General features: G+C 35.5%; 1 long non-coding RNA gene across 1 annotated transcript in view; it reads left to right on the top strand.

Moving 5' to 3' along the window:
* The first annotated feature begins 2,580 nt into the window (after positions 1-2,580).
* Positions 2,581-18,716, top strand: part of LOC128311240 (uncharacterized) — a 52,557-nt gene continuing 36,421 nt past the window's right edge. The window contains exons 1-2 of the long non-coding RNA XR_008289428.1: positions 2,581-2,671; positions 11,468-11,529. This is a non-coding gene — a long non-coding RNA (uncharacterized LOC128311240). The remainder of the gene's footprint in view (positions 2,672-11,467; positions 11,530-18,716) is intronic.

Raw genomic sequence — 18,716 nt, 5'->3', positions numbered from 1 at the left:
CAATTGGGGGCTTGTAAACTGTCAAAAATGATAACAAACTAACAGTGCAACCAGTGCTCTGGTATAGTAGAGCACTTTAGAACTCTCTTAGCCGGGGTAAGCAGATGGCTTAATGGATCTGCTTTATGAGCAAGAATGAATGTGAGAAGGAAAAAAAGTAAAGATAACATTTTGAGAAACAAAGGAAGTTGAATGTCTTGTGTGTGTGTGTGTGTGTGTGTGTGTGTGTGTGTGTGTGTAAAAGAAGAAAACTATTGTTAAAGAACATCCACACAAAGCTGTCAGAAATTGGAAGGCCTTTCCTTTAAAGGGGTCTACACAGAGACAGCACTTTGCGCATATAGTACCATGCACAATTTATGTTTTTTATCAGCATTATAAAAGGTAGTTTTTCTTATCTTTTACTAATTATCAACTGTGGGGGAAAAATTCTTCTCCAAATTGTAGCTGTAATTTAGGAACTGAGAAATGGCTGTAGAGAAACTTTGCACTGACCCTTAAAGACGTACCGAGGAAGCCAAAAAACTAAGAAGCATCTCATAACTCAATCTGGCACGGTCCGTGGCTTTTAATGGCACTTTTTAAAAAGAAGCATAATGTTTTTTCCTGCACTGGGCTCTCTGCCAAGCAGCCGAGAACATTTGTATATTTATGTGTGCACCTAAATCAAGATGCCTTTCTCAGGAGCTGGAAGGTGCCACCAGGTCCTTGGGATCTTGCAAGTTGATCCTTTGTCCCAGACCTCCTGGTGGTCCAGATTATATGCAGCAAGCCTGGAAGTATCCTGGGGACCAACTCCGTCAGTCTTGAAAGGCAGGTCAAGTCAGTGTTTATTAAGGGACTGAAAATACGTATTTCTGCCGGATCCCACTCTCTGCTCTCCTCACCCGTTTCCCTATCTTTGGAGAAGAAAGAAAGCTATTTTTAAATTGCACCTTATGATGGAAGACACTCTGGCAGGCCTTACTGTTCCCTTCAGTTGGGCCTTTTTGATGAGAATACTGTCAACACTTGTGACCGAAGAGTTAAAGTTGTTTCTCCAGTAAAACGGGGAGCAAATTAGATATTTTTTTCCTAACTTGTTTATTGAATTTCAATTTATTTATCATTCAATGGGACACAATCACTTCATATTTTATTTTGGTCACCTAGGGTTTTCTCCTTCTCTATTACCAGTTAGAGGGGAAAGCTCAGTGTTGTCCTCATAACGTCTTTCCAGTTAGGCAAGAAGGTATGAAAGGATGTCCTGTTCATTCAATTCTTCTCTTCTTTTCTTCCTGGGCTATCCTTTCAGTGCTCCAATTAGAAAAATATTTTTAAACAACCTTTAGTTGTGAAACTCATGCTTTCATTAATGCATTTGCTCAATCAACAAATATTTACTGAATACATATTTTTTTTTAAATAAAACAGGATGACCATACAAGCCACCCTTGATTTCTGTGTGTGTATATTACATGTGTGCTTATGCTGGGGCCGAGAAAGCAAGTGTATATGATAAAGCAAACCACCATATTCTTCAGCTGTTTCTATAAACCACTCCCGCAAAGTCATCGATCACTTATTCGACAAGTTTTCTTGAAAATCTATGATGTTCTGGACACTATTTTAGGCACTGGGGTTGCAGTGCTAGACAGAAACAAAGTCCTTGTTCTTAGGCAGCTTACATTCCAAGGGGAAGGGGTGGGGCAAATGGAGACAAGAAATAGCTAAATAACAAAATGCAGTATAATCGGTCAGATGGTGAAAATGCAAAGAAAATGAGAGCAGCATAATGGGATAGAGTGTGATGGAGATTTTATTTTATTTATTTTTTATTTACTTATTTAAAGTTTATTTATTTATTTTGAAAGAGAGTGTGCACACAAACGCACAGGTAGGGGAGGGGCAGAGAGACAGAGAGAGAGAGAGAGAGAGAGAAAGAAAATCTACCAGCACAGAGCTCAATGTGGGGCTCGAATTCATGAACCATGACATCACAACCTGAGCCAAAATCAGGAGTCCAAGGCTTCATTGACTGAGCCACCCAGGCACCCCAAGAGAATTTATTTTAGAATGGCTGACCAGAGAAAGGGATACAGCTAAGGTGACATAGACTGCTGTACGGAATGGAGTGAGATCCCTCTCCAGTCTCCAGGAATTATTCCTGAGGCTGTGATGAGCAAAGTTATGCATGGCTTAACTATATTCCTGTCTGAGCTTTCAGAGAATGTGTTAGCAATGGCTCTAATTGCTGGGTAGCAATATTTGGCACAAGGGTCACCTCTCCTGCCCAAGAAGGGAATGTAAACTCTGCTTGGGGAAGAAATAATGATGCCTGTCAGAGGATCCCAGCCCTGGCCAGCCTGCAGAGCCAAATGTGGGGGGGCATAACGAAGCTGTGTAAATTACAGAGGACACTCATTCTTGAGAATTTCTAGTCTCTTCCAAACACAGCCTAAATTCATTTATTATCTCAGGCTCCTGAATCAAAGCTGTGAGAAGGGAACATGTCAAGATAGCAATGGAACAAGATAATGGGTGTAAAATGACAAAAAACAGGAAACCTCTTCTCCAATGATTCCAAATGATGTCACAAAGAAAACAGTCTGTTAAGCATGTAAAAGGCAACCAAAACTGCAGTTCAGCACCTATGAAGTGACTTACTAACTTTGCCTGCGTAAGGATTCTGGTGAGTTACTGGCAGAAATCATACCCAATTAGCAAATTAGCAGGGTTAGGAGTGGATACAGTGAACTGAAGCAATGAGATCTTTAAGTGACATAGTTTCGGTTAATGCTTAGCCAGGAGGCACCTCACTTACGTAATCATAATCTTTATTTCAGACCAAGGAAAAACATAGAAAAGAAATAGGCCCTTAACAACTGAATAACTGCGTTCTGTTCTAAATTATAAGCTGTTTTATACAGGATATATTTTATATAAGATTATTGACTGATCTTCAGAGAATACAAAATTATAGTTTTTATTCCTTTGGTGAGATTGACGGACAGTACTTTCATATTTCATGATGCACAGGAACAAATAATCCTCAGCCCGACAAAGCAGACCACATCTCATAACAGGCCGATAAGGGTGGTCCCACTTAATGTGGGCACCCTCACATTGCCCTTTCATTTTTGTTGAGTTTTCTGATTGCTTTCATATACTTTCTCAGTTGTTTGCAAATTCAATGAGAAAACTGGATATCAGAAATAATCTCACTCCTAACAGTGAGATAAATTATAACAAGTAGCTTTTCTTCAGCTGTTTGCAGGGGACAATGTTTCCACATCTGTGGGATTATGTGCAATTTTTTTTCTTTCCACCTTTCTTGATTTTTCATAATTTCTGCTATAAATATTCATGGATTTTATTATTTAAAAACTTGACATTAGAAAGCAATACAATTCTTCCAGAGTGATTCAAGTGTGTTTTCTATTCAATTCCTTCTGGTGGTTCAGGTTCAAACTATCAAGTTTACAACTAATTCTTCTCTAAATGACAGGTAGGCTACTTAGATATTTGAAGATAATTCTCCTTTTTTTTTTTTTTTTTTTGAGTTCACTCTGTCTTCTCTTCTTTTGGTTTAGCATTTCCCTTTCCTCCACCTTGACCCCAGCCACATTATCCATTCCTTTCCTCATCCTAACATTCTCCTTTAAGTGAGGAACAGCTTATCTGGGCACCCAAACCTGAGTGCAGAGCTATGGTGTTTTTGTTTAGAAAGGGGAAATCCATTGTGTAGCCTAAAATAATGATTTTTCTAATACTTAGCTTACCATGCTGCTTTCTGGAAAGGTTCCAGTTGACTTAAAGCCTTACATTTGGTTTTCACCTGCTGGACTAAATTATGTCCCCTGCTCCCACTAAGGTTGTGCTTAAGCAATTAGTTTTTCAAGTAAATTAAGGCCTTATCATCTTTTTTTAAAAATTTTTTTTAACGTTTTTATTTATTTTTGAGACAGAGAGAGACAGAGCATGAACGGGGGAGGGACAGAGAGAGAGGGAGACACAGAATCAGAAGCAGGCTCCAGGCTCTGAGCCATCAGCCCAGAGCCCAACGCGGGGCTCGAACTCACGGACCGTGAGATCGTGACCTGAGCTGAAGTCGGAGGCTTAACCGACTGAGCCACCCAGGCACCCCATATCATCTTTATAAATACTAAATTTCGACTTGTTAGGTTGCCTTACATCTCCAGGTGCCAAGTTATTTTATTACTGCTGACCCCTTTATCTAATATAGTTTCTATCTTACCTAGATACAAGGTACTCACACATGTGATAAGTCAAATTCTTGCCCAAGTTGTTAATGAATATGTTGAACAGATCAGAGTAAAGAAAAGATTCTTGTAATAAGTTACCAGAGACCTTCCCTCTCACTGGTTATACTTTATTAATAAGAATTTTTTGATAAGACAATTAGCACTTACTAATGATTGCCCTTGCAATTGTCATAAAAACTTTGAAAATAGGTAGTGAAGAATGTGGGCCCCATTTCTTATGAGAAATTCAAAGCATGAAGATGGTGGATCCAAATCTGGGTGGTGGACTCCAGAAATGTAGGCTGTTAACTTCCACCAGCCTATGTGTCAATTATTCTTCAAAATTTCTGGCTTCACATCACTGTCAGATACCTCTGAGGTTGTTCTCCTTCTAATCTTTCTTGTGCAAGTTATCTTCCTCTTCATGCTCTTATACCTTTGGTTTGGCTCCCATTCACTATTCCAAGACTTTTCTATAAAAATACAAAATGTTAGGTTATCTTGAAAATGAGGTCATGTTGAATACATCTGTTCACTTAGATTAGGCATTACATATATTTTCATAAAACGAATAACCCCTGATCTTGCTTAACCTAGATTCAGTCAGAGCTCCTTGTTAGAATACTATATATTTAAGCCTGTACTACCTGATCTGAGAGACTGGAAAACTATCCATACAGGGAGATAAGTAACCAGAATGGAAACCTAGAGAATGAGGGAATAAGAGGTCTTCTGCTATCTGCTTAAAGCAACATCCCAACAGCGTTCAGCTTGGCATACCTGAGAGGTTGAGTTCAATAATTAGCTTCTTGATGTCAGGAGTGAAAGATGCTTCCAGCTGGTGGTAGAAAGGAATGTTTGTTCAATCTATCTCTTCCCTTCACCTGCTTTTAGAGTTGTACAGAATCTTTCACTCCTAAATCTTTGCTTACAATCTCTACCTTCACCTTCTTCTCCAAGCCCTTTCTTTATTTCTGTGCTGAAGTTACGGCAGGCAAAATGGAACTGGAGGTTGAATAAGCTGGAGAATCCGGCACAGAAGCCAATTGGCTGCATGACAAGAAACCCAGGCATTTGCCCGTCACAAGTAAGGGCTCTATGGATGTCTTTAACATTATTTAAGAACAAAATCTAATGTTTCAAGGTTCTTAAGAATTCAGGTGATAAATTTTTTCTATTTATTTAGGAGGAAAATTTTAATTTAAAAAATTCCATTCTTCATATTAATATCTGAAAATTGCATGATATATACATGGTATAATGATAATCATAGTATCAGGTTCTGTATATATTGATTGATTTCTCCATTTATTTATAAAAATATATCAAAAAATATAAAAGGATATTTGTAGTTACTACACATATATCCTTTAGGCCATCGGTCATGAGCATATTGAGATCACAAAAACATCCCCAGTAATAAAACAGTGTTTCTCTGGGTCATCCCTATCCTGTAGAATTACAAGTAGTAGAGCTCTATCCAAATTCTTGATTCTGCCATGTGGAGATGAGGAGAGAGGGAGGAAAAATTCTAGAGTATGTCACCAAATAACTTATTGTTTCAGACCCTTACAGGATAATAGTCTTCTGCTATTCAAAGGAAATGTGTAGACATTGCACATAGTACTACCATCTAGACAGAAATTTACACTGTTGTCTAAACATTGTCTACCCTGTCTGTCATTAGTACAGTCTCTATGGGGAGGAATAAAATAGAGCTGTCAGGACAGTCATGGCCTTGCCCGTCCTTCCAGAGGCTTCTGACTCTTTCCCTTTGACCTAACCCACTCCAGAGGCTCTGTCTTCCCATTATGGTTGTGAGTTCCATATGGGCCTTAAGATTCCTTGGACCTGTTCATCTTATTTAACACAATTATGCCTGTTGCCTAACAGGAATTGAGGTCCTTTGTCTCTGCCCGTAATCTTAAAGATGACTGAACCCCAAGAAGACTACTCATTAATTCAGGATGCAATTACAGTATCTGTTCTTTTGATTTCCTTTTAAGGAATTTAATTAGCAAATTCATCTCCATGATTTTTCTCTTTGAGGAGCTTTTGCTGTGTTCAAAACACTGAACAAATAATAAGGAATATCCTCTAAAAACAAACATAATTTCATTAAGATAGTTTTGAAGATTGCATTCTGAATAACAAATAGTTAATGCTAATTTGAGACTTTGAAATTCATGAAAACGTTCTTAATGCTGATTTAACTTGATGGTCTATTCCTTGGAGACATCAATTCAAACAATGCAGTGGAAACAAATATACCATGATCATTGTATCTGTGTTTAGTTTCTGCATTAGTCAGTGTGACGGGAAAAAAGCCTACTTTCTCTTAATGTAGTGGGTTCTTTCAGCATTTTTAGACTAATGATTCCCCTTAAGGCTTACAAATAATTAATTTTCATTTTTATCAAGCTACCTTAATGTGATTGTCTATTTTCCCCAAAATGAGACTTCTCGTCTCTTGGCAGATAGGTATAACATTTAGCAGTTCTTCTGGTTCTGTTTTTTGTTTTTTTTTTTTAAGGCACAGCATACACAATTACCAAGAAGAAATTAAAAACAAAAAGTGTCAAATTAAATGATTTCATTTCTGCAGACAATGTCCCAACTCTACAAAGTCATATAACATGCCCTAAAAAAAAATAGAAAAGTTGAAACTACTTGGAAATGTTTTATTATGTAGCCAGTGACATCTTTTCCATTTTTCTTTTCTTGCCATAATGGAAAGGATCATATTTAGTTCTAACTTAAAATATGTTAAATCTCTTAAAACATGTTAAATCTCTTAAAACATGTTAAACTTATTACCAAAATTTCTTTGTGACAGATAATTTATCTCAAATTTCTTGGAGTCTTAGAAATAAAGGAGAAGCATGAGAACATCTCTATAACCTTTTCTCCCCGCACTCACCTTTCTATTCAATGAAAGATTATAAGAAAAATATATGGGTTAGAAAAAGGACCTAAAGCATTGTTTTTAAATTTTGACTCAAAAGATAAGAGACCTATAGTAGTTGGAAGCCTGAGCATCTCCAGTTAAGGAAAAGATATACTACTCATGGAATTCTACAATGAAAGTATGGAAATAATCTGTGAAGCTGCACTGAGTACCTCCACCATTCCCCTGTTTTCAAATAGATATAATGGGGCAAACGAAGTGATTACCAGGTGTTCCATATATTGTTGAAGTTTTTGCAACATCTAGTCAGCAACATCCAGTGGGTTGCAACATTGTTTCGGCCCACTGAATAGCAGCCTGTGGTTTGAAATCGATTGATCGATAGTATCTCAAGCTCTAGCAATAGCATTTCAAATAGGTTTAAGACAACAAGTGTGTTCAGTCATCCGGCTATATGATTTGATTCAATGTGGAAATGTAATCCAAGTCGTCCCAAAGTGAAGCACAAGGCTATTGCTTGATGGTTAGCATAGGGGATGCACGGTCTTCTACTGGAGTTGACCAAGCAAAAATAGCAATATAGGTAGTCAAGTCAGGCTTGCTTCTTGGATGTTTCTTGCAAACATCTTGATGGAAAAAAAAAAAAAGATGTAATTGACAGCAAAGTAAAGGGACATAAAAGAATCTGGTTCATGGAGACATAGTTAATCAGTTGGATAAAGACTTTTCTGAAATTAGACTTCTGACCTGTTTTCTGAGCCAATAAATTACTTATTTTGTTTAATCTGTTTTGTGTTATATGTTCCACTACTTGCAAATGAATCCGTGTTTACTATATACTGAGCGTAGACTTCTGATACCAAATGGAGGACACTTTTTCAGAGTAGAGGCCTTGCCCTGTCTTCATCTGTTTATGGGATCACCCCATCTTACAAGCTTCCTCTTACTTTAACATCCCTTTAACGAAGGAGAGGCTTTTTCAATCTAGTAAAATGGGTAATCAATTGGGGTTACTTTCAATTAATGGGTTTTTTTACTCTGCTTTAGTAGTTTGTAGAGGTATATATATATGTATGAAATATAATATATAATGTAACATATAATATATAAAATATATAATGTGTAGTACATAATATCTATATATTCTGTCTAACTGTCTCTGTCTCTCTCTGCCTGTCTCCATGTGTGTGCTATATATACACATGTAATTTTACTTGGATATAGACTGTTTTACTTTTTTTCTCAAACAACAATAATTTCTATTCTTCCTATTATCCAGGTGTATGCCTTATCTTCTTTTAGTTCTTATAGATACTTAACACTTAATTAAGAATACACATATAAACAGAGTATAGAGCTAAAATATTCAGACGTTTTATTTGGAATTACTTATGATATTGATGAAATGAAGAATTGTGTGTAATAAACATATTGCACAATGATGAAAACTACATTTTACTTTCCTCCTACAATCATCCAAACCCACTGTTTCCTACTTTCCCCAGCTCCTAGATGAACTCTTGAATAAGATCCATTTCTTGTGTATTCGCTTTTATAGACCAAAAGAAATTTTCAAGTCACTCTTAGTCATAAGGAGAATTTTATTTATTTCAATAATTATTTTGTCCATTTTAGTATAATAAGCAGAATTCTCAACTTTATTAAAATGAAATCTTCTGGAAAATATTAAGAACAATGCAAACTTCTGTCTATATAAGAGTATGGTTTAGTAACTTCATCCACACAAGAAAATACTGTGCAGCTGTTTAAAAAAAAATGATGTTATATTTCTATAAATGAGTAGGAAATAGCTTCCGCAATATATTTTTAAGCAAAAATTTTAAAAAAGGCAAAAAGTATCTATAATGAACTGTTTTGTGTCAGAAAAATAGGATTATAAGAAATATATAAATATCTCTGATCATTGTGCAAAAACACAGGAAAAATAAATCAGAAATGAATGATATGTTGTGCATACAGAGTGGGTAGGAAAGAGGTGGAAACAATGAAGGATGGGAACAGGATACAAAGGAAGGGGGAAGGGATACTTCTCTGTGTATTCTTTTTTATACAGCTTCAGTTTTTAAAATCATGTTATATTTTTCACATACTCAAAACAAAAAAACAATAAAAAATGCAATTAGCCAGGTTAGGAAACATATCAAAATGAAAAGCTATAATGAATAAGCTAACCTGTACTTAAAATAAATAACAAGACCACAAAAGAGGGGGTGTTAATCCAAGTAACTTCAAAAATAGTATTATATACCTTAAGGCTAAAAGATATTGTAAACAAATACTGGATTCTATTTAGTAAGTTTGTTTTCTGTGGTGATATATATTGGAAATTCTAAATTATTTTATATTCATTCTGAGATAAGCAAATATATAAATGTATCCTTTATGAGGATCAGACTTATTACTGTTAGAGATTAAAAATATATTGGGGTGCCTGGGTGGTGCAGTTGGTTAAGCGTCCGACTTCAGCCAGGTCACAATCTCGCGGTCAGCCAGGTCACAATCTCACGGTCCGTGAGTTCCAGCCCCGCGTCGGGCTCTGGGCTGATGGCTCGGAGCCTGGAGCCTATTTCCGATTCTGTGTCTCCCTCTCTCTCTGCCCCTCCCCCGTTCATGCTCTGTCTCTCTCTGTCCCAAAAATAAATAAAAAACGTTGAAAAAAAATTAAAAAAAATATATAGAAAAGAAAAAGGCTGGAATTATCCCTACAGTTGGATTGGAATTGAACTCATGTTTTAAATTAAATACAATAAAATAACTAACTAACTTAATTAATTAATTAATTAATTAATTAATTAAAGATAAATAGGTGGATACAAAAGTAGATATAAGGGTGTGTGTGTGTGTATTTCATAGCATCGTCTGTGACTGGATTTAGAAGCAAGACACTGCAGTTGCAGTGATCATACCTGTTACCCAGATCTTGGTTTCTAAATACCATTCTCTGATAAAAGCAACCTAAGGTCTCATATAAATGGCTGATTTGTGAACTAGTGCAAAGAACATACAAAGATCAGCTTAGAGCCAGGAAGAAAAAGAAGGGCTCTAGGAATGGTGGGGAAACAACATTGGAGCTACCTTGAAATGGCTGCCACTGACCAAATCTGGGAGAATTTAGGCATCAAAAAAAAAATAGTATTAGCATATTATAGCCCATAAAACAAATTTAGATCAAGGGTTCATGCCAATATAAATGAATAAAAGGAATAAATGGGAAGAAAGAAAAATCTCTTATAGTAGAATTTCAATGAACATAGAAGAAATGATAGAATTACAAAATAACCATTTCACAGATATTAGTAGAATAAATTTGTTTAGGTAGCAATTATGTAGGTGAACTATAGTGGATGAACTTATGATGAGAAAGAAGATATTTACCGAGTCACAAAGATTCCACAAAATATGTATCAATTACAAAGAGTTATGAGAACCTTATAGTGAACAAATCTGGTAGACATAATCTAAAATGATCAAACTTAACCAGTAATGAACCAACTTAATATCACGTGCCTCCAGATATCATGCAACAAGAAAGACATAACATCACTTTTGCAAGAGTCCTGCAAACAATACAGACCCTGAATCTATTCATATGGAAACTTCAACACAAATACTCCATCACAATTAAGAAATATTCTACATTCAGACTTCCCTGAACTCACCACATATTTTAAGGCCATGTAGGCTCATGAAAGATTTGCCGAAGTTTTCCAGATTAAAGACATCTAAAAATACATGACATATAAATGTTATTTGTGATTCTAGATTGAATACTGGACCAGTAATATATATATATATATATATATATATATATATATATATATATATATACACACACACACACATTATATATAATTATATATAAATTATATAAATAACTTTATTATATAAATTATTACTTATTATATAATAAATACATAAATATTACACATTTTCTAGAATTTATTACATTATAATTATATACTTTATTATCTACTTTATTGATAATTTATTATATAAATAATAAGATATATTTTATGTATGATATATATTATTTTTCTATAAAAGACATTAATGAGATAATTGGTGAAATTTTTTAAAAAGTCTGTAAATTAGATAATATTGTATCAATGTGATTTCCTGATTTTGATTATTGTACTTTCATGCAAAAGAATGTTCTTGTTTTTAGGAAATACACAATGAAGTATTTAGGAATTAAAATATCTGCCTTAGGTTTAGGAAATGGGATATAATCAGTTTCTTTATTTTTTCTAGTTATATTATTCTCCACTTAAGAAACTGTCTCTGGTTTTTCCAGGAATGAAGCAGAAGAAGGAAAGGTGTAAGGGACAAATAATGTCTTTCTTAATTGATACCAAGGTAATTTGCATTGGTGTTTTCTGGACTTGATGGGTTTGGGAGAGAATACATGTTTTTATTGCCTCACTAGAAACCTTCCTCCAGGACCACTTGACTGTGCTTCCCAAGATGTGGCCCAACAATTTTCATCTAGCTGATTAATTATATTTTCTCTTTAGTACCTGGGAATTCAGTACTTCAACCTATATACTGGTGTTACGTCCCACTTTCACTACTATCAGTCAAGGTTTAAAGTGCCTGCATATTTTTCTGTGAGAGTCATCTTTGGTCTTTGGGAAATAGTAGTGCATCCTCAGTACTGAGAAAATATTGAATCTAGAGTTTCTCCAGTACAAGTATTTGTCTTCATTCAGAGATTTCAGTAAGCTCATTTTTTAATTTAGACTTTTCAAGATATGAGTTAGAGTTCAGGGCATGTATGAATAATGTGTTCCTTTTTTGTTGCTGAATACTATTCCATGGCGTTGATGGCTTATGGTTTGTTTAATCAGTCACCTTTTGTAGTACATTTTGGTTGTTTCCTAATTTGTCTTTGACAAATAAGCTACTATGAAGAATCATGCACAGGTTATTTTGATGATGAAAGTTTTAATTTTTATTAGCTAAACGCCCAAGAGTGTGACTGCTGAGTTTTACAGTAAATGTATGTTTATTATTGTAATAAACTGCCACACTAATTTCCAGAGTGGCTGGATCATTGTGCATACCCTTTAGCAACATATAAGGAGTGTAGTTTTTCTGCATCCTCACAAGTATTTAGTATTGTCACTATTTGTTGTTGTTGCTCTTATTATTACAGCTATGTAGTGATCATTCATTATGGTCTCAATTTGCATTTTGTGGAACATCTTTTTATGTACTTATTTGTCTTTTCTTTTTTGGTGAGAAGTGTCTTTTTGCCTTTATCCCATTTTTGAATTGGATTTTTTTTATTTGTTTGTTTGCTGTTGAGCATTGAGAGTTCTCTGTATTCTTGATATCAGTCCTTTATAAACATTTTCTCCAAGTCTGTAGTTTATATTTTTTCCTCTTAAAAGACTTTTTCACCATTTTTTAAAATTTTGATGAAATTTAACTGATCATCATATTGAGAGTATGTACCCTTGATAGGATAATATGATGAGAATGGCACTTTAATTTTGTGGTCTTCCTCTCAAAAACACATTATCCTATTCTGGCCATGAAAAAAAAATTCAGAAAAATTCAAATTAAGGAACAGTCTACATAATACCAAACATGTTTGCCTCAGAACTAGTAAGGTCAGGGGCACCTGGATGGCTCAGTCAGTTGAGTGTTCAACTCTTGATTTTGGCTCAGGTCATAATCTCATAGTCCTGGGATTGAGCCCCATGTTGGGCTCCCTGCTATGCAGGGAAACTGCTTAAGATTCTCTCTCCCTCTGCCCATCTCCTCCACTTGCACTCTCCCCACCCCCCCCAAAACAAAAAACAAACTGTCAAGGTCATCAAAAACAAGGAAATCTGTGAAACTGTCACAGTGTACAGGAGCCTAAGGAAACAGGAGTATTCAATACGATGTGGTATCCTGGATGGGATTCTGAAACAGAAAAATGGCATTAGGTAAAAACTAAGGAAATTCAAGTGAAGTATGGAGTTTGGTTAATAACAATGCATCAGTTCATTGTTCACTATGGCAATTGTACAATACTAATGTAATTTTAATAATTGAGAAAACAGGGTATGGGGTATATGAGAAGTCTCTATATTATCTTCACAATAATTCTGTAAATCTAAAACTGTTCTAAAGTTTAAAGTTTACTTTAAAAATAGAAATAGAACTGAGGTTTAAAGGTTATGTAAATTATTCAGTGACACACAGAGAGGAAAAAAATGGAGGTGGAATTCGAATGCAAGACTCTAGAACCAAAGCCCTGTAATCAAACCAGGATTCTATAGAATGGATTTAATGCAACTGTGTCATTATGTGACTCTTATGTAGAATTATAACCAACGGAATTCTAAAACAAAATGTACTGCATGGTATAAATCTACTTACCAGAAAAGAGGGCTTTACCATCCACAGTATATACCTTTCAATATGCCTTAAAAGAAGTTTGATTAAGAAAGTTACATACACAGACACCCTCACATACAGGGACCAACTAGCAAAAACATCAAAAAGTGAATAGCGAAGTGAGAAATGTCTTGCAGATTTTTTGACAGTACGTTAATTCTATTTTTACTAGTGGAAGTAGGTAAGAGGCAAATATATCTTTGTTTTCAATTTTAATTAACAGGTAATCTTGCAAGTCTTTAATTTTTTTAGTAAAAATGACACATATTTAAGCTACACCACACGATGATTTGATACACATATACCTAGTGAAGTGATTACTATAGTCAAGCTAATAAATATATCCATCTCCTCACATAATTACCTGTGTGTGTGTGTGTGGTGAGAGCCTCCTAGCAAATTTCCAATATTCCATACAATATTATTAACTATAGTCATTCTACTATATATGAGATCTCTAGGTTTTTTTATCCTACACAACTGCAACTTGGTACTCTTTGGCCAACATCTCCCTATTTCTCCCACCTCCCAGCCCCTGGTCATCACCACTTTACTCTTTTCTATGTGCTTGACTTTTTTAGATTCTGCATATAAATGAGATCATTTAGTGTTTTTTTTTTCTGTGTCTGGCTTATTTCACTTGGTATAATGTCCTCCAGGTTCATCCATGTTGTCTCAAATGGCAGGATCTCCTTTTTTAAGCCTGCATAATATTCCCTTGTATTTTTATTCCATCTTAATAGAGTTGAACAAATATTTAAAGGATATTGTCCAAGGACTCCCAATTATTTGTTGCCCCAGGTGCACAATTATGATTCTTCCCGGAATTTCACTATCCCCTCTGGTTCTGGGCAAACCTCTGCAGCGCTAAATTTCATCAATGATCTTTCCTTCAGGCACTTAATAAATTTAGACTCTTTCTGCTTTCTCTTTTCTTTCCCCTCCACCCTCCATCTCTTCTTTCTTTTCAAACTCACACACACACACACACACACACACACACACACACTTCTGCTCCATATGCATATTTCCCTTATTAAATCCTGCTGGCAGCAAACTACAACAGCAGAAAGACTGGGATAAACCAATTAACACTAAGGTGTAAATAGTTGACAAAAGCCTGAAATGTGTTAAGTAGTTAGAAATATTTGCATATTAATAAAGGACAGACTATTTCCCCCAAAGACAGAAGCTTTAATGAGGAATTTTAACAATAGGAAAGTAGGGGCAATTTTGGAGTTAGGGCCTGTATGAGTGCCCCTCTAGTGCTGTTCAATCCAACAGATATGTTTTAAACAACAGAAGTATGACAGATTTTAAGAATTCAGAGATATGTAATACATAGCCCCAGCTTCCAACAACTAATAATCTAATGGCCAAAGTAACTCTAAAAGAACATAATAATTGCTGTAATGAGTAGAGAAGTGTAGGAAGCTGGAAAAGAATGTGGAAGGGGTACCTCCCACACAAGACAATATTTGTAGAATAAGAGTCAATCATCAAATAACACTGAAGTTGGAGAGGGAGAGAGTGTGTATGTGGGGGGGCAACCTTACATTCTTGGGATTAACCTCACTTGGACATGATCTATTACCATTCATATATATGTATGTATATGTATAATATGTATATATTATAAATATATATAGATATCTATAATATCCCATTTTATATTGGATTGCCTTTGTTGAAGTTTTTTTGAGTTTATTTACTTTGAGAGATTATGCAGGGGAGGGGCAGAGAGAGAGAGAGAGAGGGAGAGAGAGAGAATCCCAAGTAGGCTCTATGCTAACAGCATGGAGCCCATCATGGGATTCCATCTCACAAACTGAGATCAAGACCTGAGCCAAAATCAAGAGTCCAATGATTAATGGATGGAGCCACCCAGGTGACCCTGTATTTAACTTTCAATTAAAATAAGAGCATATGTCTTTAGCAAGAAGTCTTTTGTTTAGTCCCTAGTGCTTCCTAATATAAGCTGGATAACCCTTATTGTATCATGTGAACAACCTAAAAGACCAGAGATCCTGTTAATTTCAAAAGATTAACGTTCATTTATCTTATCCTCTCTCTGTCTATCTCCTACCTACCTTCAGCCTGTGGATAAATACATTACTGTTATTTGGAATAAACCTTGCAGGAGTTAAATAAATACTCTGAAGAGTAATATAGCTTATGCCTAGATTTCCCAGAATCAGACACTGAAGTCTGGTATATAAGTCAGTTTCAGTATAATTTGAACTACCAAAATTCATTCAAGCAATATCTCATAACTCATAACAGCAAGCTACTTATTCCTTGCTACAAGACACAAAGGCAAGAAACTATCACAGATCCTCCCAAATTGAAAAAAAAAGGAAAACGAAGAAAGAGAGAGAAAAAAAAAGAAAGGAAAGAAAGAAAGGAAAGAAAGAAAGAAAAAGAAAGAAAGAAAGAAAGAAAGAAAGAGAAAGAAAATTCTACAACAGCTCTAATTTACTTATAAGTGAAGGAGATGGTAAACTTAGACATTCTTGCAGTTCAACCATTAGTTATTTTAAAATGCTTTGGGCTCCAAATATAGTTAACTGATAGGAGATTGTCAGCACATGCACTTTTAATTCTGCAATTTGGGCTTCTTTCCAGAGTTTTCATATTTTAAAACTATTATGCGTAGGTAACAAAGAGAGTGTATTTGACTAAACCTAACATCTCCAAAGGGATCAAGCAGATGAGTTTAGCAGTCAACCCAAATTAAACTTACTTTTATCATAGAGTTACTTTTATTTACTTTTATGATAGAGTTATAGTGAATCTGTTCATGTGTGTGTGTGTGTGTGTGTGCGCGCGCATGTGTGTGTGTGTGTGCGTGATGGCATTTGAAATCAATTTTCATTACCAAATATTATTTAGGCAATGGTTACTTTTCATCACTCATTTCTCAGAACCCATAAACTAAACGTTGAGATTATGACCCGCGACCTTCTGGGAACTTGTTTCTACTCTGCCAACATCCTGCATTTAGAACATGAGTTTCATTCATGTAAGTGCCACCTTCCTAAGCCAAGACTTCCATTAGGTCAAGATTAATGTAACTAATGAGCATTCTCTGCCCATATTTAAATCCCCCTCCCAGCTCATCATTTGTACTCCCCCTTTGTGATCTGTCATTATGACACAGTCACCTTTGAGATAATGAATGTTGAGCCAAGTTTAGAAATCCTGTCACAGGCTTGATTCTCCCTTTTCTCATCCACCTCATTCCAACAGACTCCCCCCACTCCCCTCCGCTGCCCCACCCCGGCTCAGGATAGCATTTATGCCTGCAACTTTTGATTAAATTAACAAATGCTCCTTTAAGAACTTCTCAGGAAAAGATATAACATTAAATAAAAGTTTCAAACATTGACCTTAATTTACCTGGCTTCCTGGTTATTCTCAAATCCTTTCTGTCTTACAGTTGGACACACTAATGAGAATAACAGCTACTACTTTCTCCCAAAATAAGTCTGACTAATTGGGAAGTTTACAAGATTAATTGCATAGAGTTTTGCAAAAAGTGCTTGTCCTAGAAACCATCAAGAATTTGGTAAGAGAAATACACTCTTTTGAATTATCCACTGAGAGCTTGAAGCTACTTTGTCTACTTCTCTACATTAGTAGCTGTGAATATAAGCTTCATTTTTTACAAGCAGTAAATTGGACAGTAGTTGTACATTGTTGAACCTTATTTGATCTGATTTGATACAGTTAGAGTGAGCGTTTCTGAAAATGGCATGTAAATGTATGGGAAATACATAAGCGAATCATGTAAACCTGCTTGGACACCTATGACACAATCATTACTGGAAATAAATAAGCAACCTTAGACCTTTGCTTTTTCTTAGTCTTCCTCAATATATTCCCCACCTGTTTATGTGCCAAGACGTCATTGCAGGAATTGGGTCTGTTCTCTTCAGAATGGAAGAGTGCAGATGAGGCAACCATTCTCCTGGAATTCTCCCAGGAACTCCTGATGTCTGAGTCCAGTTGTATCTCTTGAAGAGCTCAGATGCTGAGATGATAGCAGGAAAAAGGAGAACAGATGAACAAAGTGGCCGTGTTAATCCTCACATGCTTCTTCCAATTTCTCACGTGCTCTCCCCTCACTGTGAAAGCTCCTAGAACTGGAGCTTATCTGAAAGCCTTAACTGTGGGTAAGTTAAGAATAAAATGAAGAAAATGCAATAATTAACTTGAGGCATATTCTATTACCTGTTTCTGCAAGTTCTTATCTTTTACCAACCGCCAAACTCACTTTTTTCTTTTCTACTTACCTTAAATCCTGATGTGAATTGAGAGTTAGTAAAATATAGCTCAACACCTAAAACTGTACTGCCTTGTGTAGCCACCTACTCAGTTCGTGGTTAAACGCATCATTACTACGATTAAATTACAGTTTATCAAGAGGAGGTTGACCATGTCAGTCCATAGTACTGACGTGGTGTAAATAATTAACATTTATATGTTTGATTGGTTAATGTAACAATATCAAAAATCCACTGGACTGGGCAGAGTAAAAGATATGTTTCCTATTTTTCTATCTCAGGCTGGCCTTTATGCATTAAGAAGTTTATAGCAGAAAGCCACAGTGCACAGAGGAAAACAGAATGCAGCGGGCTTCTTTTCAGGCTCCTGATCATCAAAACAGCACAAGAGTAGAAAGGAAAAAAAAAATGCATGATGGTGGGAAGTCAATCAGAGCCTGGAGTCTCTGTGTTGTGAAATGTCTCCCATGGTTTTACTTATGTAGCATACCTATTGGTTTTGAAGTGCTCTAATCTTTAGGGTGAAGAGCAGTGAAATGAAGAGTCACTGATTTCAAATTTTCCTTTCGTCCATTGAAGGTAAAAACATATTACTGAGTTTAGAATGTCAACACTATAATTATATCTTTGGCAACCTGAACAGGCATGTTAAAGTCTTATCAAACTATCCGCTTAGGCCTCTGACCAGACTTTCTTCACACCATCCATTTGCAAATCAATTAAATTATCTGCTTAGAATACTCTTATACACTCAGCAGCACTTTAATGAATACCTGAAGACAAATATTCCATAAAAACACTATTTTCAGACAATAACCCATTAATAATTACTATGATATTAAAGGGCTTTGTCTTCAGCTAAAAAAT

The sequence above is a fragment of the Acinonyx jubatus genome, chromosome A1, assembly GCF_027475565.1.
Source record: "Acinonyx jubatus isolate Ajub_Pintada_27869175 chromosome A1, VMU_Ajub_asm_v1.0, whole genome shotgun sequence".
NCBI classification, from domain to species: Eukaryota; Metazoa; Chordata; class Mammalia; order Carnivora; family Felidae; genus Acinonyx; species Acinonyx jubatus.
This window is presented reverse-complemented; position numbering and strand designations above follow the sequence as displayed.